General features: G+C 38.3%; 1 pseudogene; it reads right to left on the reverse strand.

Moving 5' to 3' along the window:
• Nucleotides 1-19835: 19835 nt before the first annotated feature.
• LOC140649238 (uncharacterized) lies at nt 19836-20529 on the reverse strand (annotated as a pseudogene).
• Nucleotides 20530-21825: the final 1296 nt, after the last annotated feature.

Genomic DNA, 21825 nt, shown 5'->3' on the forward strand with positions numbered 1-21825 from the left:
AAGTCAATCAAACTACTCATTTGAATAAAGGTACTGACAATTTGCTATTATTTATTGTGAAATCACAACATATTTTGAGAATTATGACATTTATTCTATTTATTTTGCATACAATTTTATCTATATTGGGAAACTCAACATTAGTTGGGTTTAACTCCATTTGCCTCTTTCTCTCCAACTTTGATAAAGGAATTATTTTAAGCCAAGAGTGTAATGATGTGTATTTTCAAACTAGTTTGATAAAGCTTTAGTGGTTAGAAAAAATATTTAAATCACACCATAAATTCCTTCATCTCTCTTTGCTGACCTCAGCTTTTACATCTGTTCCATGCACAATCACTTTGTAGACCACATCTATGTTAGTAACTTGAACAGATCCAGGCAGGCAATGCTCTCAGGACTGAAATGCAATTGTCTGTATTTTTAAGCTTTTAGACCATTCTCTGGAACAATTTTGACTTGGGCCAACTAGCAAGATCTTAACTAATTTATGGATATGTTTTAGGAAGTCAAATATTCCAGCTACTGTGTCTAAATGTCAGACGGCAGTTTGTGTGCAGCCACTCTCTTTCTGTGGCTAAAAGCATTTACTAATAGATATGGGTCATTTCATTTAACCCCGTGCCCAGGAAGGTTTCTGAGTTCTGTTTAATTTACTACTATTGACATAGCTTTAGCTTCTGAGATTGAAGATTTTCATTTATCGTGTTCTTCTAGTGATATCCGAACTACAGATTGGTGTACTTTGAAATGAGCTTGACTAATTTGAAATAACAGATTTTTGGTTTCTAGTGTCAATTGTTGCCCTTTTTAGGAAAATCTGTATTAGCTATATGGAAACTTACAAGCACACTAAAATCAGGAAAGGTTTTGCAGATATTTTTAACTTAATTTCTTCAGATACCTTTCATGAGACAATAACCTGTTTTGATATAGCATCTTCCATCTGAGGATCTCAAAGTATTGCTAAAACGTTAATAAATGAGTCAGTGAAACCTTGTAACGTATCAGTGAGCTAGGGAAAACTGAGAGCTGGTTTTATCATTTATTATTTGTGCAACTACATATCAGTACACAGCTCTGTGAAGCAGAAAAGCCATGTCAAACAAAAAACCCATAGCCTGCCTGAAGAGATTTCATCACCCTTTGATGAGAGCAGGTTAGTAAAGAGTAATTAATCTACTTGCCAAACATCGGTGAGCGTAACTCCCATTAGTACTAGACTCCAGACTATCTTCTCCCTATTAAAGAGCTTTAGTTCCCATTATTCATATGTCCAAGTTCTGCATTAAGGATGAGGTGTCTAATCCTTGATAGCAATCACAGTTCCTTTATGGCACCATTTCCCAAAGCTGTTTTCCTTTGTACTCTCTCCTGATGAGCAGACTTTACTATTGAAAATCCCTCCGTTCCAACTGGAAAAAGGACATAGTCCAGACACCCAGACCAGCAAGCAATTCCCAGAATACCTCTTCTATGGAAATGAGGCAGTTGTCACCCCAGTGCAGGCAGAAGGTTTGGGTCAGGCATGAATGCAATCGGAAGACAGTGTGGATCAGGGCCTCAGCATAGTTCACTTTAATGAGTAGCAGCTATAGGATGACCACTACCAAAGACAACATCAGAGAAGCCACTGGACAACTTGCCTCAAACCCCTTTCTGAGTATCTCTCACCTGCTACAAGAATGTTCTTGTATGGAGAGATACAGTGGATAAACAGAGGTATATCACTGCACAAAAGAAGCAGAAGCAATTGCATCTTTGTCATTTTCCTTCAACATTGTTAAAGAGTTCTCCAGTGTTGTGTGACTACAGACCAGCCCTCCTGCCCATATGTTACATTTATTTTGATTATCCTATCTTTGCTTTTGCAGCATAGTGTTCTGATTATATTTGGTTCTTGCCATCTTTTCTAGGCTGGCTATCGTTTTAAGCCTTCCTATTAGATTAAAATATAGGAATCTGTTTTCAACAGTCTTTATGCCTTAGAGAATAAACAGATTTTTAGATGATTTATTGAGATTTATAGTTATATTATCATTATCTGATGCATGGCTGGACAGAGTTAGGTTATTGCTTTTCCTATTACCTTAAATTGCAGTATAAAATTCTTTTTGAAAATGTCCTCAAAATATTTGAACTCGTTACAATGCAGAAACTGTTATAGCCACAAGAGAGTGCTCTTGTAAAAACATTAGGCTGCTTGAGAAATAAGTACATTTTGCACTTCAACAATGAAAAATAGTTTTAGTAAATAGTGTTTACTTTAATTATTGTATTTCAGGAAATTAAACACTGATGTAAATTAGCACAGTATTCCCAATTCCATTTATATTCACCTTTTTATTTGTTTTTAATTAAAGCCAAGAACTAGTAAATAACATGTATGTAGCTACATTTCTTTCGAAATAACGACAAAGTTTTGTTATGCAATCATATTTTCTCTAACATTTCATCCCTCACTCCTCACTTACACAGTGCAATGACCCTTAGAGATAAAATATATCTGTTCTATATGAAAATGCCGCTCCAGCCCCAATAATGTTTCCTTTATAGAAAAGGGTTTATATTACATAAACTCTTCCTCATGCCCTTTGTGCCTTTTTAGGTGCTTAAACGCAAGCTTACGCCTTTGAGACCTTAGAAGGACCTACCTCTCCACAATGTCCTAGCAGAGGATGCTTTGTAAATGCAGAATAGAGCATGATACATGTAATTATGTAACCCAATGGAATTCTGCAATTTAGCAGTATCTTAGTGACAGATACCCTGCCTTGTTCAAAAACAAACTGAACTTTGTAGAGAGATCACAGGATCACAGGGGAGCTAGATCTTCCTTCTTGATTTGAGCTACCTATATTTGTTGAAGATCAAAGTACAATGCTGCCCTAGTTTATGTCAGTGACTGAACCAGTACAAATGAGTATTTGTCTCTGTCACATCCTGCCCTCATAAAACTCATTTAAATCCAAAGGAATGAAGCTACTTTTGCTAATTTTTTCCCAGAGAACTGTTTCCCTGCCTAGAGGACTTGGCCAGTGGTTATGTTTAGCCCCTTGAAGTCCAATTTGTGTTTATAAAGCAGAAAACTGCATCAATTGGAGAATGTGGTCTTTTATGTTTAAAATATTTTCTCACCACTTCTGATGACATACTTTATTCTACTGTCATTAAAATCAATGGCAAAGCTCTGTTTATTTCAGTCACTGCAGGATCTGGCCATGAATATGTTAATTTCTAATCTTCCCTTCCAAATTCTGCCATCTGCTTTTTTTTTTTTTTCTGTTTTGGATAAAAAAAGTGTTTAACAGACATATTTTCAGTTACTAATGTTATTACTTTCCTTATGCATGATTCTCTTCAGCTGAACTTTCCAGATGGTATCCAAGATCCAAGCATCTTTTCTTTAGATTCCTCATTTTAAAGTTGCTACTGCATGATAAATATTGAATTAGAATAACAACCTTTCTCAGGTACCAAAATAGCTCACCCTTCTGATCTCATTATTTTCTCCCATTCTTCCTCTAAATCTAATAGCTTTCTGTCCTCAAATTGCAGTGCTTAAAATATCTATGATTCATTAATTGTAAAAAAACTGTCTTTTTATTCATTAGTAGTAGAGCTTTTCATTGAATGTCCCAGCAGTAGCCCAAGACAATTTAGATAAAAACCATTATTTCTTCTGTCTAGACAGGAATTAATTTGTAGTTTTGCCCTTTTGCACGGGAATGATGGAGAATTGTTGTCATTTAATGTAATACAGAAAAGACTTTTGCACCTTTAATCTGCAGATCAGATATTGTCAACATTCCCTTTATGGGTGGCCACAATTCAGCCAAGTACTTAAACAGATGCTTTTCCTTAATGATGTAATTTCACAGTAATTATGAATGTATTTAAAGTTACACTTGTGTTCAATACATTGACTTCTGAGGGCTTTATTATTTGAATGGAAAAACTTTACTTTTATTTTTCTTTCTTTTAAACAAAACATCACAGGACTTCACTTTCCCTAATAGAGACTTCACACTAAATACAGATCACTAAATTCTAAGTCTAGAAATAAAATCCTTCACTCCATAACTAATATAATTTTTTACATTAGACAGAATCACAGGACCAGAAAAGACTTCATGGCTTATGATATTCAGTAACTACACTAACTACAGACATCAATAAAGTAGATATTTAATTAGAAGTATTTATAGAACAGACATTGCATAAACCCCAAAAGACATGTACATCACTGAATACATTACTAAACACAAACCCCAGAATGCATGATTTATTGACATCAAACTTACAGTGTCTAGACAAATGCAGAAGGTATTGTCCATATAAGTCCATGTCCAGACAGCTTAAAAACTGTCCGTATTTCAAGGATAATGAGAATCTGCTGCTGCCACTAAACCCAAAAGTTAGTAGAAACTCAATGTACCTGTCATCAAAATTGCACAATTATTTGCCACAGTATGCTTTTACTGTTCATTAACTGTGGTCTCCTTCTCAGAAATTTTGGCCATATATGGACTGTTCTTATCCCCTGAAGCTGTATTATAGGTTTCCTGTCTCTTCCCAGAAATGTTTATGATACTTTCTTATACACAATTAATGCAAAAAAAAATGTTCTTTTCATTTAGGTTTCAGTTAAGGAAACAACCTTCCTTCTTCATAAATGCAATTACACATTTGCTTAAAGTCTCCTAGCATGAGTATAAGCCTTCTATAGATCTCATACTGAGTCTTAGAAATCTTTGAAGCTAGTCAGGCTAAACCATGGTAACTGCTAAAATTTGTGCTGAAAATGATCAGTTACAGGATATTTAGTTCATTTTTCTAGTCATGTATTTTGTGCCTGGTTTCAAGGTACTTTTTCAGCTCTAGCAGCTTTTCAGAACACTATCAGTCAGGCAAGCTCCTGCCTACCCACAAAATGTGTGCAAACATACTTGTAGTAATGCTAAATAACATCGGTGCATTTTGTTTTCATTAATTCCTAGCTATGGCCAGTCTCTGGTATTTCCAGCCTCAATAGGTGCATCTCTGCTGGCTTGTTTTCAGGTGTGCATGTGCCTTGCACCTGTTATGTGTAGTCCTACAGTAGGTGTTTGAGCACAGCAGTGGTGCACTCAAGTGATTTCCCTCCTGGTGGAATCATGATCGAAGTCACTTCTGGGGCACATCTAGGGCATACCACCACTAATGTAGATGCAAGGTCCTCCAGCGCTTAGCTCTTTTGGATGTGTCCGTCATTCCTGGGAGCGATACAACTGACACAGACTGCATCCTGGTAAACATGCCACATGAATGTATGGTCCTAGAACTGTAATAGATGATATCAAATCAAGTACTGGTCCTTCCCACTTGGCAATGTAGCAGTTGGTTATGTAAGTGCAGTAAAATAGAAGCCAAGTTATGCACTTAGGTAAGGAGTAAAAAACCCTCTTAATCCTGTTTGGTAACCAGAGAATCCCCAAGGTATTAGATATTAAATGCAATATAAATAACAAGAGCATTTACGGGAAGTATATCTAAGGACTTTTGTGAAGCAATGAGTTCCTTGCTTCTAATTACCCTGGCTGAAGGGTCACTGAGTAATTTTAGTCATTTTACAGTGAGAAGTGTTTTTGTAATAATTGGTAGTAATTTATTTATGAGCAATGTACGTCCACAGATTGTGTACTTAAACAGATATCCTTCACTTCTATTTTCCACTCAGATTAATCATATTTTTCAACACTTATTTTGCGTGGCCATGCGTCTGGGCTGGCAGATGGCCAGGACATCGCTGCTGTTTCTGTGCTGCTGTACTGGAACAGGGTGAAGCTCCGGAACACCTGCAATACATTGATGACGTTGTATGGGGCAACACAGCAGAAGTTTTTGAGAAAGGGAAGAAAATATTCTAAATCCTTCTGAAAGATGGTTCTGCATAAAACAAAGTAACATCAAGGGACCTGCACAGCAGATCCAGTTTTTAGGAATGAAATGGCAAGATGGATGTTGTCAGATTCCAATAGATGTGATTAACGAGACAGCAGCTATGTCTCCACCAACTAGCAAAAAGGAAACACAAGCTTTCTTAGGTGTTGTGGGTTTTTGGAGAATGCATATTCCAAATTACAGTCTGATTGTAAGCCCTCTCTACCAAGTGACCCGGAAGAAGAACGATTTCAAATGGGGCCCTGAGCAACGACTAGCCTTTGGACAAATTAAACAAGACTTAGTTCATGCAGTAGCCCTTGGGCTAGTCCAGGCAGGACAAGATATAACAACTGTGCTCTACATGACAGATGGGGAGAATGGCCCTACCTGGAGCCTCTGGCAGAAAGCACCAGGGGAGACTCGAGGTCAACCCCTAGGGTTTTGGAGTCGGGGATACAGAGGATCCGAGGCCCACTATGCTCCAACTGAAAAAGAGATATTGGCAGCATATGAAGGGGTTTGAGCTGCTTCGGAAGTGATTGGTACTGAAGCACAGCTCCTCCTGGCAATTCGACTGCCGGTGCTGGGCTGGATGTTCTAAGGGAGGGTCCCCTCTACAAATCATGCAACTGATGTTAGGTGGAGTAAGTGGGTCAAACTGACCACACAACAGGCTTGAATAAGAAACCCCAATCACCCAGGAATCTTGGAAGTGATAATGGACTAGCCAGAAGGCAAAGATTTCAGAATATCGCCAGAGGAAGAGGTGATGCGTACTGAAGAGGCCCCATGTTGGGCACCAAAAAGGACTGTCGTGGTTTAACCCCAGCTGGCAACTAAACACCACACAGCTGCTCACTCACTCTCCTCTGGTGGAAAGGGGGAGAGAATCAGAAGAGTAAAAGTGAGAAAACTCGTGGGTTAAGATAAAGACAGTCTAATAGGGAAAGCAAAAGCAACATGCACAAGCAAAGCAAAAGAAGGAATTCATTCACTACTTCCCATGGGCAGGCAGGTGTTCAGCCATCTCCAGGAAAGCAGGGCTCCATCACGCGTAACGGTTACTTGGGAAGACAAATGCCGTAACTCCGAACGTCCCCCCCTTCCTTCTTCTTCCCCTAGCTTCATATGCTAAGCATGACGTCATATGGTGTGGAATAGCCCTTTGGTCAGCTGGGGTCAGCTGTCCCAGCTGTGTCCCCTCCCAGCTTCTTGTGCATTGCCAGCCTACTCACTGGTGGGGTGGTGTGAGAAACAGAAAAGGCCTTGACTCTGTGTAAGCACTGCTCAGCAGTAACAAAAACATCCCTGTATTATCAACACTGTTTCCAGCACAAATCTAAAACATAGCCCCATACTAGCTACTATGAAGAAAATTAATTGTACCTCAGCCAAAACTAGCACATTAAGCTAGCCATAAATTTTTACTCTCATATTGTAAAATAGATTCTCCACTCATCTTCACTTCTTCCAGTTCAAACTTGTGCTTCCTGAGTGTAGGTGACCAGAACTGGATGCAACTACACATAGAATAACAATGTTTTCTGCAAAGATATTACTAAGACTTCCATGCTTTTTCTTTTCTTTTTTTTTGTTTTTTTTGCCTGAAGTTCTAGAACTTCACTGAGAAAACTGCAGTACATGGGCAGCTTGTTGTCATCACAGTTTCTCTTATTCTGTCATGGCCTCGAGAAAATAAGTCCCTAGTTTACAGTGATCTTATGTACTTCAAATTACACCACAATTTCTGTTGTATCAATTCTCAGCTTAATTTGTTTCTTCCAGAGTCATGATCTGCTCTCCACAGTATGGGTCAACATCTTCAACCTTGTGTTTTACATGGATTTCATGACCTATGCCTGGCAACATAGCCAATTACAAAAATATGAAATATTTATTGCAAGACTGAACCTAAGGAACACTACAATCTCCCTTTCATTTCAGTAATATGCATTTAATACCCACCAAAAAAGTCTCTTTATCCTTTTTATAATTCTTTTATTAACTCATGGAAGATCTCCAACTTGAATAATATTTTTTTAAAATAGTATCATACTGTTTAGATCTCAAGTCTTTTGTATTAACCTGATCTCAGAAATTATCTTATTAGGAAAGATATTTAATAACTTTAATGTGATATATATTTAATAAACCCATTTGTGTTTTATATCATTGTCCATCTCCTGCTGTCTCTGATAATACTGATGTCTTTGATATAAATTCTGTCAAAAATAAATTCATGATCCTTAGAATAATGTAACAGACTTATACTTGTCTCATTCTACTTAATTCTTTTTTTTTTTCTGAGCAAATTTTTTTTCCTATTGTCTTACTATATTGCTGGGGTCTGTTAATGTGTTATTTAATATTTTTTTTAGTAATCCGGATATAATTTTTTCAGATATCCAATATAATAATTGCAAGCAGCCCAAAGTTTACTCACAGCTTACGTATGATATTCTAATACCCTTTTCTCATTGTCTCTAAAGTACTTTTCCATTGGTGTTATATGCATCATCATCCTTATTGAAAACAGAAGCAAAACCTGTATTTGGCATGTTGTCAACACCTATGTAATTCCTGATTTCTATCTTTCCCTCCACAAACTCTGGTCCATTTCTCTTTTAATCTTCTTTCCATAGATGTCTCTGGAGAACCTTTTTACCATTCACTTTATTTTCTTTAGTTTTTCCTTTAAATTTTACTTTTTGAACTTCTGAGATACAACGGTCCTGATCATAGACTCAGGGAATCACAGATTCACAGAATGGTTGAGATTGGAAGAGACCTCTGGAGGTCATCTGGTCCAACCACCCTGCTCAAGCAGGGACACCTAGGGCCAGTTGCCCAGGACTGTGCCTAGGTGGCTTTTGAATATCTCCAAGGATGGAGACTCCACAACCTTGCTGGGCAAGCTGTGCCAAGGTTCAGTTACCCTCACAGTAAAACAGTGTTTCCTGGTGTTCAGAGAGAACCTCCTATGTTTCAGTTTGTGCCCATTGCCTCTTGTCCTGTCATTGGAGACCACTGGAAAGAGCCTGGCCCCGTCTTCACTACACCCACCCTTCAGGTATTTATATACATTGATAAGATCCTCCTAAGGTGAACCCCTTCTCTAGGATAAGCAATCCCAGCTCTCTATGGCTTTCCTCATAGGAGAGACGCTCCAGTCCTTTGTCATCTTCACAGACCTTCTCTGGCCAGTTCTGTCTTGTACTGGGGACCCCAGAACTGAAGAGGGTATTCCAGGTACCCTAGATAATCTGTGCCTTTTATCTTTTCATTGCAGATTGTCTATTTTAATTCCCTTTTTGAGTTGTTTATTCCTCCTAGTAATCCCGTAAACAGTAAATTCTGTATAGATTTAGTGATCTCTATGAAGACTGTTACACATACTAATAAAATAAACCTAAGTTAGACGCAGTTTGAAACCCTTGAAGGTTACAAGGACATCCCAGGTATTAATTTTTTTCCTACTGGGTTGGCTGAGAATGGACCTAATTCCTGACTCTGAATGAACCCTGCGAAAACTTGGATGCAGACTGAGTTGTAAACCGGGTGAGAGAAGCCCATAATTTCTAAATGCAGTTATGTTTTGTAAACTGTTAAGCACTCATGACTCTTAATAACTTTTTCTTAATGGATGGATATTGCTCTTTCTTTCATTTAACTTAATAATGAGCTAAAAAATGAACCGAAACCCAGAAAGATATGTTCCTGATGGCTAGCTTGTTCCTTTAATAGTAAATTTACAACTATTTAGTATAGTATATATCTGAGTGACTGAAATGTTTTAAAAGACTCAAGCTTTGATATTTCCACAATTTTCATTACAAGATCAATTCTCTAGGCATATTCTAATTTGGAAAGTTTCCTGGATTTTTCAGCTTCTGTTTCCCACTACTCAGTTTCATGCTATTATTCTCAGTCTAATCTCCTTGAACCAGCTTACTAAAAACTCTAGGATACACATCATTAACCTGCTGTATACAAATATAATAATTCAGTGTTTGTCTGATGGCTCATGATTATTCTCTTGATCAGCACATTGGGGAATGAACTGGATACCTTTAGAGCTAAAAGCATGAATTTTCTGATCTCAGTGGTGAAGACAAAAAAGACAACAGACCATATACCCTGTGGATGAAATATTGAGGGAAAATCAATAAGCACTGTACACTGGATTAAACTGCAGTTTACTATGAAAATGACTTTCAAGCAAGTGGTACAGGGACGTGATCTAGAGGAAATCTCTAATCACTTCAATCTAGAATGATCTATCACCTAAAATTTACTCCAGACTGGTCTGTTAGTCATATTTCACTCTGGAGGATTTTACCCTGTCTTAGAATCTGTGTAAACACCGATACCTTCTGTGAGTATTAGGATTATTGTAATTTTTTCTCCAGTCCACCACTCTGAGGAATCTGATCATGCATGTTATTGGTTATCTTTTTTTCTCTTCTTGTTCCATCCTCAAACAGTTCTTTATATAGAGAGAGAGCCCAGATGTCCTGGGTCTGTTAGATATTTTTCTCATCAACCTACCCCTCCTTGTGCAAGAGAACTGTACTTTTAAAATTTTCTACTCTCACACAGGAGATCTAAGAAAAAGTATTTCACCCTATGGGCAGCCTTAGACTAAAGCACTCTTTTTTATTTTTTTTATTTATTTATTGATTTATTTATTTTTATTTTTCTCAAGCAATATGAACTGCATGTGACCAAACTTTTTTTATTATTATTTTATTTATTTATTTATTGATGTATTTATTTTTATTTTTCTCAAGCAATATGAACCGCATGTGACCAAACATTTTTTTTCTTTTATTTTTTTACCATTTTTGTTTTTACTTTAGCTTGCTTCTAAACAGCTTTCCTCACTCAGAGATATTGTTAATATTATGCTTCAGGTAAAGTAACCAGCAAGTGGAAATCCAGTGAAAGCTACTCCAGTCTATTTTGCCATCTTGCTAAAATTCTGCCTAAGATATAAGAGCATGCCTTTAATTCACGTCTATGTCTACAAACTCCTGGCTACATTGAGCTGAAGCATATCCAATGTCTGTAACCGTAGGGGAGAAACAGAAGAGTATAAGTCTCTGGCTCAGCATATTTTTGAAGCTGTACTACTATGCCAACCAAGATATGTCCATTACCTAGTACAAAGGCTTTGTATATTAGATTTATACATCAATAGTCTTCATTCTATTGACTTTGAATATTTTGACCATTTTAATAAGCATCAAAACTGTATTTTAACAGCTAGCTCTGCCTCCTGGAGCTCCTGTTGATTTTATATTTTATTTTATATTATATTTAATATTCCAAATCAATGCTATGAGGAGGTTTGAATAAGATATCTACTTAGTTGAAAAAATTCCCTGGAGCAACTCAAAATGGAGTATTTTCAAAGGTTAGAATTTTTTTTTTTCACACAATTAACACAAACCCATATTTTCATAGATTTGCCTTAAGCTGGCACAAACTTTCTTAAAAGACTCCTTTGTAGGAGCTAAATGTAGAGCAAAACACATTTCTGTTATGGTAACTTCAACTTTCCCTAACATCTGACAAGAATAGAGGGTTTCTTTTGCAGTGCAATGAAAGGCATATAATTTTTATCCCAAAGAAAATTTTCCTGCTTACCAGCTCATATTTATTCCAGACTCTTCCAGCAATTATTTTTCACTTTTGGAAGATTCTGACTTTTATTAGATTCACTAGTGCATGGCAAACACTTGACAGAATTAAGTCTATCCATAGTGGGTACCATGCTGAGGATTCTGTTTGCTCTTCTGCTGTTGGAACCAAGAGAGTATTGACACTGAGTAGCACAAGGTTAAAATTCACTAATGTGCCTAGATATGGCTTTTAGGTAGAGCCCTACTGAGACTGAGGATTTCCTCCCTACAGCCTCATCTCCTGCGTCATCTTAGCGATGTACTTTTCCTGTAAACTTCTTGCAAGGCACCTACAAGACCTCCTCTTCAGCGCTGTACTTTCATCTTCTTTGGCATGTTTGCTCCTTCAGTAAAGTCCCAGGGATGTGCATTCATCTCTCTGCATCTTTGCTATGATTCTGCTAGTAGCAGTATGCTTTCCTGGGACCTAGAGAGACCTCTGACTTTCCTGTTATGTCTCAAAGGGTTCTGGACAGTGACATAATTTCTGAGCTGCTAAGACTGCTTCAGGAGGTATAACATTTTGTTGAGATTTGAAATTTGGTCTACTCTTCCTCTCATTATAATTATTTTGTTCACAATACAATCCTCAAATCTGATGGTTTTGATGCTACAGAAATGTTTGTTGTCTGGAAGCTTTCTCTGAAGATGTATTTAATGATGAAAATGAATCCAAAGTACAAACACATGTGTTTGAACATTCATAAAGAAGATTTTCATCTTACACTTCACCTTTACCTCCAGTGTTAGCATTTGATACTGATCCTCTTGTGTCCTATACCCACAGCGTATCTAGTTCTGTTTCATGTGCCTGCAGTCTCTACAGCTAGCATCCTCCTCTACACAGGTCATGCAATGCGTAACCAAAAAAATGTCCCTCTTGTAAGTTAGAAGTGTCTATGCAGGTAACTCCAAATGTTCATGATCACATACTCATTAGTCATTTACATGCACATTCAAAGCTTAGAGAGATCAAGGGGAAAGGAACTGAGCAAGACATTGAACTTACCTCCCTGAAAAGGGAAATTGCAGTATTATTACTCTGCAGTTACTTCCCTGGTAACTGCTCTTTTCTGTCATTGTGGCAATAGAAATATGTGACCTGTGTTGTTTACCTTTAGGTTTGGAGAGTTCCCAAATGTTAAAAGTATCTATTATAAGGCAGATTCAATTTATGCTAGTTACCACATCTTACACTTTTAATCATATTTAAAGGATGATATAGAAAAAGATAAGGGGGATAGAAGGGTAAGGGATAAAGGATGAAAGGATAATATGGGAAAAGATCATGTTAAAGGGTTTTTATTTTCAAGAGGTCTTAAGACTGAACATCTTACTTACATATTATAATTGCATTCATAGACTTTTAGTAGTATTTATCTCTTTTTTTCCTTAATTTTAAGGGTTGCAATTTAGTCAGATCCCATTTGGTTAGAGAGATGTTAAGTGCCCAATGGAAATGATCTTCAGAAAAAGTTGTTTGGGATTTTTTCCTAACCTTTATCAGAACTTAATTATGATGATGATGATTATAATAGTAGTAGTAGTAGTAGTAGTAATAGTAATTAATACCCTCTTTTCTCTAAGTATATTGTCTGTACTTCACTGTAAAACTTCTGTGTTTGATGTTCCTGAGACTCTTCTGTTTGCCTTGTTACAGAAGATTTAAAGAAACCCTACAGAAGGAAAAGAAACCTTGATGTAAGGTTAGAAGTGGAAGGTACTTAGTATTCATCAATGGACTTCATGTCTTGTACAGTAAGCCAAAGAATCACAGAATGGTTGCAGTTGGAAGGAACTTCTGGAGATCATCTAGTTCAACCTCCCTGCTCAAAGAAGGATCTGCTAGAGCAGGCTGCCCAGGACAGTGTCCAGTCAGGTTTTGAATATCTCCAAGGACAGAGACTCCACAACCTCACTGGACAACCTATTCCAAAGTTTGACAACCCTCACAATAAAAAGTTTTTTTTTCATTCCTATGTTTAACTGGAATTTCCTGCATTTTAATTTCTGCCCATTGCCTCTTGTCTTTTTACTGGATAACACACAGAATGGTCTGGCACCAAATTCTTTACAGCCCTCCTTCCCCTCCAAATCAGATATTTATACACATGGATAAGATCCCCCTGAACCTTCTCTTTTCCAGGCTGAACAGTTCCAGCTCTCTCAGTCTGTTCTCATGTGAGAGATGCTCCAGTGACTTAAACATCTTAGTGGCCCTTTGCTGGACTCTATCCAGTAAGTCCATGTCTCTCTTGTACTGGGATGCTCAGAGCTGGATGCAACACTTTAGTTGTGGCCTCACCCACAGTGAGGGGAAGGATCACCTCCCTCGACCTGCTGGCAACACTTTTCCTAACTTAGCCCAGGATAACCTTAGCCTTCTATGCCACAAGGCCACACTGCTGTCTCCTGTTCAACTTGGTGGCTGCTAGTACCCCCAGGTCCTTTTCTACAAAGCTGCTTTCCAGATGGTCAGCAACAAACATTTATTAGTACATGAAGTTATTACTCCACAGGAATTTCCCTGGGGAAACGTGCATTTCATTTTGCTGAACTTCATTAGATTCCTGTCTGATCAAGTCTCCAGCCTGTCCCTCTGAATGGCAGCACACCCATCGGGTGTATCAGCAGCTCCTCCTGGTTTTATGTGATCTGCAAACTTGCTGAGGGTGCGTGCTGTCCCATTCTCTGGGTCATTAATGTTAAACAGTATTGGCCCCTGGCACACACTGCTGGTGACTGGCCTCCAACAGGACTTCATTCAGCTGATCACAACCCAAGACCTTCAGCATCACACAATAGTCTGTACAGCTGCTTACATACATTTAGCTGAAGCTTTATCATCACTCCTAATGCCACAGTGGTGTTTAATTTTTCACAAGAAATAAACAGCTAATTTAAAATATTTTGAAACACTGTTAATCATACTTGAAGTATCTAACTACACACAATAATTTTGTAATGTTTTAAACATAGCGTATTTATGGAATAATTAATTTATTTGTGTATAAGTAAATTTAATCATATTAATGCTATAAAGACAAATTAAAGCACCATATTTCTTCATTATATAAATATCCAAACCAAGAATTGAAAAAAACCCTAATGTAATTAGAAGTAAATGCAGCATTTTCCAAAAGCAATAATACCATCACTAGCATATAATCTTGCCAAGTTATTATCATAGTCCCTAATTCTAAGTAAATACATCACAAAATTCCAAGGGAACCAAGGGAAGAAAAAGATTAGAGAAAGCAGGTCTAGGAGAGCAGCCTCGTATACTTCAACGGACGTCAGAATATATCAGAATATCAGACTATCAGAATATAAGAACTCCTTTCTCTTCACAGATATGGGGAGCTATGGGTTTAGGCGCAAGTTCTGCGTGAGTGCACTTAATAGTGCACACTCATAGCACACTCATAGTGCACACAGCAAGGTGTAGCAAGTTACCATGGGGGAAAGTGGTGGTTCTCCATCAGCTGGTCACCACACAGGTAGTAAAGAACAAAGGTAGAGACTTCCTCCTGCCTGACAGCAAACTCTGTGCTATATCTGCATTTTCTCCTTACATGTCCTGTCTGACAGCCAAAGCATAGGCTATCACATAAATTATACGTGAACCTGGGCTCTCTAACTTGGACGAGTCTGACATTTGAGTCCGAATGCATGTCTTAACTACCCCAACATACTGCCCTGATTCCTTGTCCAGAAAACAGTGTTTGGCTCTGCATGAAAATTTTTAAATTCTTTCCACTGCAGTCACAAACTCTGTGGGAATCAGCCCTTAGAATTTCCTACTGCAGTGCAGACAAAACTGTGAGTTGTTGAGCTTTACAAATCATGGTCAGAAGCATTGTCCAAGGAACTAGTTGCACTTCAACTCTGAGTGGGCAGAGTAGGAGAAAAGGGGAGGTGGAAAATGGCAACTGGAAGTCAAATGGCATGGAAACACTAATTGTATATCCAGTATGGAAAAAAATGTAATTGAAATGTACCCACATACCCATTTTATACCCAGCTGCATCAGTTATCTGACACAAGGTCCAGGCTCAGGGACAGAATCATGCACTCATACTGGTGATGTAACAAAGCAGCTACAGGAACACTGTACTGGGTGTGACTGGTAGGCTGGCTGGATAGCCGGTGGCTGCAGAATGCCCTCTGTGGAGAAGGCTCTGAGCTGCTCTGGGCCAGTCACAGTTGGCTTTGTCGGGCTCTGACACTGCTGTAAACACCCCATCTTGCACCAAAGCTGCAGCAAGGCAGGGGAGCCTCCAGTGCCCTGATTCATACCTGTGTAGGAAAGAGCAGCAGTTACTGGAGGCATGAGAAAATGAACGAGAAAATACCTCCAGAGAAATGGAGGGGACATGTGGAAGGAGACATCGTTGGGGAGACAGCTGGAGCTGCACTACTGAAAAGAGGCACTCCATGTCAGAGGAGGTACCTCTGAGGGACTGCAAGACTGCAGGCGACCCACGTCAGGGCAGAGACACCACCAAGGGACTACAGCTATGAGTGATCCATGCATAGAAATGGGGAAGAATCAAGGACTAGCAGAAAGAAAACATGGCTCACTGACCCCACCTTCCCACATGGCCAGAAGGACTGGAAAGGGACAAGTGCAATGTGAGATGAAAACAAGGAAGATTGAGATGTGGAAGGGGGAGGACTCAAGCTGAGCACAAGGAGGAAAAGTATTTCCTTATTAGTTTATGTTTTCTTTTTTTTCTCAATACTCAAATCAATAATTAAAATTTTTAATTAATTAGCAATAAATTAAATTAAGTAAAATTCCCCCAGTTGAGACTGTTTTGCCCACAACAGCTACCACATCATACCTGAAGTGCCTGGCCTACCTTGGACACTGCAGAAGAGGAGACAAATCTGGAAACAGCTACAAGACTGTTGTTGAAAAGACACCTAAACTCGTAGAAAGACAAACTGTTTTGTTCAGTAATAGGAAACTTTCCAGTTTGCTTCCGGTCCTGAATATTCTTTACCAGTGAGGCAAGACCAGTCATAGATGGAACCAGAAATTAGCAATGTGAACCATCAGGTGGCAGAATCATTCAAGAAGACATGGAGGAACACGAAGCTGTACAAAATAATGCACTACAGACCTACATGGGTTGGTGATCTGGTAACATCTGACTTGTCCAACACTGGCCAGATGAACCAAGCAGGGGAACCAGGCAAATATGAGACAGAGATGTCTTTCCCCCATTTTAATGTAACCTTACCTAAAGTTTCCTCTTATCTAAGGTAACTTGAAATCTGTCCTTACTTTCAGGACAGATGTGACCAGTTGACCTCTAGAGGTCACAACCCACCTAAATCATTCTATGGTTCTACAGTTCTTTTAAATTTTTTAGCCCACATCGTATTCAACAATTATTATATGATATTTACATATGTAAATGTAAATTTACAAATGTAAATTTACAAATGAAAATGTAAAAGTCATGTGATTTAGCCAGAAAAAAGTTCAAGTGCTGAACTGTAGTCCACTTTTCATGTCTTCTTAGCTCTCTCTGAATGACCATAAAACAAGATCTGTATGATAGATGTCTGCTGAGAATGCTTCCAACATGCAAAGTACCTGAATGCAAAGGAAGGGTCTGAATCCAAAATCTCTACGTTGAAAACAAGGTATATCAGGGTTCTCATCAGGAAACCATCTGTACAAGAAAAAAATTCGTAATGTTTCTCCAGGACAATATGCCTTCCAAATTGCATCAGTTTTCTCAGGCTATATGTCCACCAGTACACCACTGTGCTCAGATTTCCAAAGCTTACCTGGCCTTTAAAGGCCAGAGTTATTAATATCAAGAGTTTAATATTTGGCAAAAGAAAAGAAATATTAATTTGTTTGACTCAGGTGCTATCTACACATGTCCTCGCTCCACTGCCTGCAATATCACTTCTCTTTGAGATTTTGGAGCCATGACTAGAGAAATTTATTTTCTAGTCCTTTTGTTTCTACACTAACAAGTATTCTGTATTTTAATATATTTTGTTGTTAACTTGATTTCCTGGGTGAACAGGAAATCTCTTCCAGAGACCTGGACCCAAGGTCAAGTGTCAAATATTTGCTTGTGTCAGTCTGCTTATGGCTAGACACAGCTAGAATGGACTGGCCACATCCACACAATGAGTTCTTGTCCCTGATTTCCTATGTACACCACGTAGTCCTAATGTGCTGGTTTTATTCTGGTGTGGTTTTACAGTTCCAAGCTTTTGAAATAATATCTTTGCACACCACAAGGTCAGTGTTTTTACCATATGATAGTACAATTGTTTTATGGGTACTGGAATGTGATACAAATGCATGTGCAGGCGTCCAAGGGTACAAAAACTTATGAGGCTGACGTTGGAGGAATGTATAAAATTACAGACAAATCCTGGCACATCTAACCATTGCTTTTGGGAGTAATCGTGCATATCCATTGCATTTGAAATTGTGTGTTGCAGCTGCACAAAGCAGAAACAGAGAAAAGTAGCACTGTGGATGGTCCAGGAATACAGTATTCAAGCTTGCTTCCTGATCTTCTTTCTTTAGTAACACAGACATATTGAACTTTTTTCTTAAAACCCATATTAAAACTGGATCTTTGAAGGAAAACCTCTGAGGCAAAGGATTCATTAACATATTCTGGAAGTGTTTCATACCAACTATTTTCAGAAACATTATTTTACTTGTTAAGTCTAGGTATAAAAAGTGGAAGTCTGATGCAGTCTCCTTTTTATATGACTTCAGTGTTTATTACATCATATCCTGGTTTCGGCTGGGATAGAGTTAATTTTCTTCCTAGTAGATGGTATAGTGCTCATTTAGGATGAGAATAATGTTGATAACACACTGATGTTTTAGTTGTTGCTGAGCAGTGTTTACACTAAGTGAAGGACTTTTCAGCTTCTCATACTGCCCTGCCAGCGAGGAGGCTGGAGGTGCACAAGAAGCTGGGAGGGGACTCAAACAGGACAGCTGACCCAAAATGGCCAAAGGGATAGCCCATACCATATGACATCATGCTGAACAAAAAACTGGGAAGTTGGCCAGGGGGGCACAGCTATTGCTCAGGAACTGGCTGGGCAACGGTCAGCGGGTGGTAAGCAATTGCATTGTGCATCACTTGTTCTGTATATTCTTTTATCATTATTATTATTTTCCTTTCCTTTTTTGTCCTATTAATTTGTTTTTATCTCAATCCACGAGTTTTACCTTTTTTTCCAATTCTCTCCCTGTCATGGAGGCACACAAAGTCAAATTAGGCAGGTGATAAAACAAACTTTATTTGAACCAAAATTGTTTAGCATAAAACTAACTAGAAACAAGACTTATCAAAATCGTTCAACACTCTGACATCAGTAAACCACAGGTTCAGGATAATGTACAAAGGAATTATTACTTCACAGCCGGCCTTGGGAATGAGGATCCAAAATGCGTGCAATCACTCACCTATGAGATGAGGGCTCTCAACCTCAAACCAAAGGGAGAGTCCCAACCCAAAGGGAGAGTCCCCAGCGGCAGACCCGCTACTGTGAGGAGGACCAACTCCATTTTCCCTATCCGTCAGGGCTCCATTTTACATCCCAGTCGAATCTGACCTGTGGTCAATTCTGTTTGCCTGAGGGCCTCAACTTCTTCTCCTCGCCCAAGGTGTGTCCGTGCTGGTCAGCACAGGTCTCAGTAAAGGCACAAAAAGTAAGGACACAGTGGTCCTAATGCCCACGGTCTTCTATCAGGGTGGGTGCACCTGCCACACTCCCCCACCCCACTGCAGGGGGAGCGAGCAAACGTCTGTGTGGTGTTTAGCTGCCTGCTGGGTTAAACCATGACACATCAGAATCCATTTTTTAAAAATATCCTCCAATATTCTATCGTAAAAAAAATGTGTCAATCTAAACTTTGAAATACTATAATAAGAAACTTGCATTCTGTGGTATTCAATATCTCAATAAAGCAGGCATCTGCAGATATGCCTTATGTATTGCTAGCAGTAATTTATAAGGCTTCAGGGATCCAAGATACCAACACCCTTGTTTCAGAGCTTTCAAACTTCCTAGGCTTTTGCACTAAGCCTAACAGACTACTTTATGCCTGGTTTTATCCTTTAGTTGCTGCTGGTGTTCTGTTATGAAGACTAGACCATAATATCTGGCTAACAATGAAAATTATTGTCTTTGTAAACTCTTTATTCCTCCTGCTAAATCTTCCTAAACATCTGATTCTTTACTTGTATTGCTTTATTCCTCCTCTTGAAGTATCTTACTCCATTCATGGAGGACTTTCTGCTCTTCTTGGAGAGCCTTCTCCTGATTTTGTAGGGCCGTTTTCTCATCTTGAAGGGCCCTGTTCTCTTGGAGGACAAATTTCTCCTCACTGAGGGCATTTTTTTTCTCAAAAAGAGCTTTTTCCTCTTCCTGAATGGCTTTGTTGTCCTTTTGAAGAGCCTTAAGCTGCTCCGTGAAGGCCTTGTTTTCCTCCCATAAAGCTAAAATCTCTCGCTGAAGAGCTTTTTCCTCCATTGCAAATGCTCTTTCTTGTCTTTTGAGAGCCTTAATCTCTTCTCTGAGGGCTTTATTTTGTTGTTGGAGGGCCTTTTACTGTTTCTCAAGGTGCTTTGTTTCCTCTGAAGAGTCCCTATGCTTCTCTTGAAAGATTTTATTCTCTTCCCAAAGGACTTTGTTCTCTCTCTGGTTACTCTGATTATCCTGATAATAGTCTTTGTTCTCCATACGAAAAGCTCTGTTCTTTTGCTGATGGTTTTGATCCTCTTTCTCGAAGGGCCTGATTCTCCTTCCAGAGTGTTTGGCTAAATTGTGTCATGTGAGAGGAGATGGCAGATGGGGGCAGCAGAGATAAATTGCTGATCTTCCTTAAAGAATCTTCATCCTCTGAGTCAGACATTTTGTCACTTAGCTGCACAACTCAGGGGCTGTGCTGTGATCCAATGGGTGATTCCACCTTTTGTATGCAGTAGTCATGGAACTGAGAATAGAGGTTAATTGTCCATAAGACCCTACTCAGAATAACATAGAAATAAGTAAATAAATAAATATAGCAATAAATGTGAAATAAAAGTAATGGTAAAACAATACTGATATTTGACAAGTATTGTATATTTTTGCATGTGTTGAAGTATGCACAGCAAATTAAATTTCACAAGGCTGAGTTAATTATAATGAAGAAAAAAGAAGGCATATTTCCTTTTAGAGTCTTAAAACTTTGGCAATCTTTCGGATGGACATATAGCAAGGTGATATGCATTCATGGAGGAATCCAGATTGTTAATATATATCTTTAATTTTAATTTTCTTTGCTTTTCTTTTTTACCTTTTTTTCTTTATATTTTTTATTGTGTGATTAGGTATTTCTTTTTCTAGAACTATTGCCTTACTTACACTTGAATTTGCTGTTAATACTGTTTCTGTTATAACTATCTTGATCCAGACCAGGGACGGCTTTGAATTTGAGCTTACCTTATCATTCAGAAAAATAAAGACCAGTAAAATGTATATATAAAGTGACAAAAAATATCTATAACCCTTTCAGAGGTAGAGCTGGTGAACTCCTCTCTTCAGACTCAATTATATAACTGAGATAAGGTGCACTTAAACACTTTTTGTTGTTGTTTATTCCTTATTCTACCCTGCTGGGAGAATGTTACATTTTTTAGATTGGAGAAAAAGTACAGTCTAAGTAGGATTTTTAGGAGCTTAGTTTCTATATGTAGGACAATATTGTAATATCAGACACGTTTTGGATATATGCCTGGTGTTTGCTAGGAAGCACTAAACAATTAGCCTCTATGCCACTTAATCATATAATTCATATATACAGCTAAATACATATACATGTATATGTATATAAAGAAGAAACTCCAAGATGTTCAGAGAAACTATATTACATCTGTGGAGTACCCAGCAGGAAAATTATGATAAATTAAGGAAATCATAAAGTATTTACTGTTGTGTTATCCTTGAATCAGTCTGCCATCTGGCAGCTCATGGCAGAGCTGTCAGGTGAGGCTATCCTCAATAATGTCATTTCAAAACGCATAGCATCAGTGACACAACAATGAATGACACTGGTGATCATAAAAGTTGTGACCATCTGAAAGTAAGTATACCTATTTGTAGGGTTAGGATTCTCTAGCAAGACAGTCTTTGTATTTCTCAATATTTTTTCATGTTTCTTCATCCA

Source organism: Ciconia boyciana, chromosome 1 (assembly GCF_034638445.1).
Source record: "Ciconia boyciana chromosome 1, ASM3463844v1, whole genome shotgun sequence".
NCBI classification, from domain to species: domain Eukaryota; kingdom Metazoa; phylum Chordata; class Aves; order Ciconiiformes; family Ciconiidae; genus Ciconia; species Ciconia boyciana.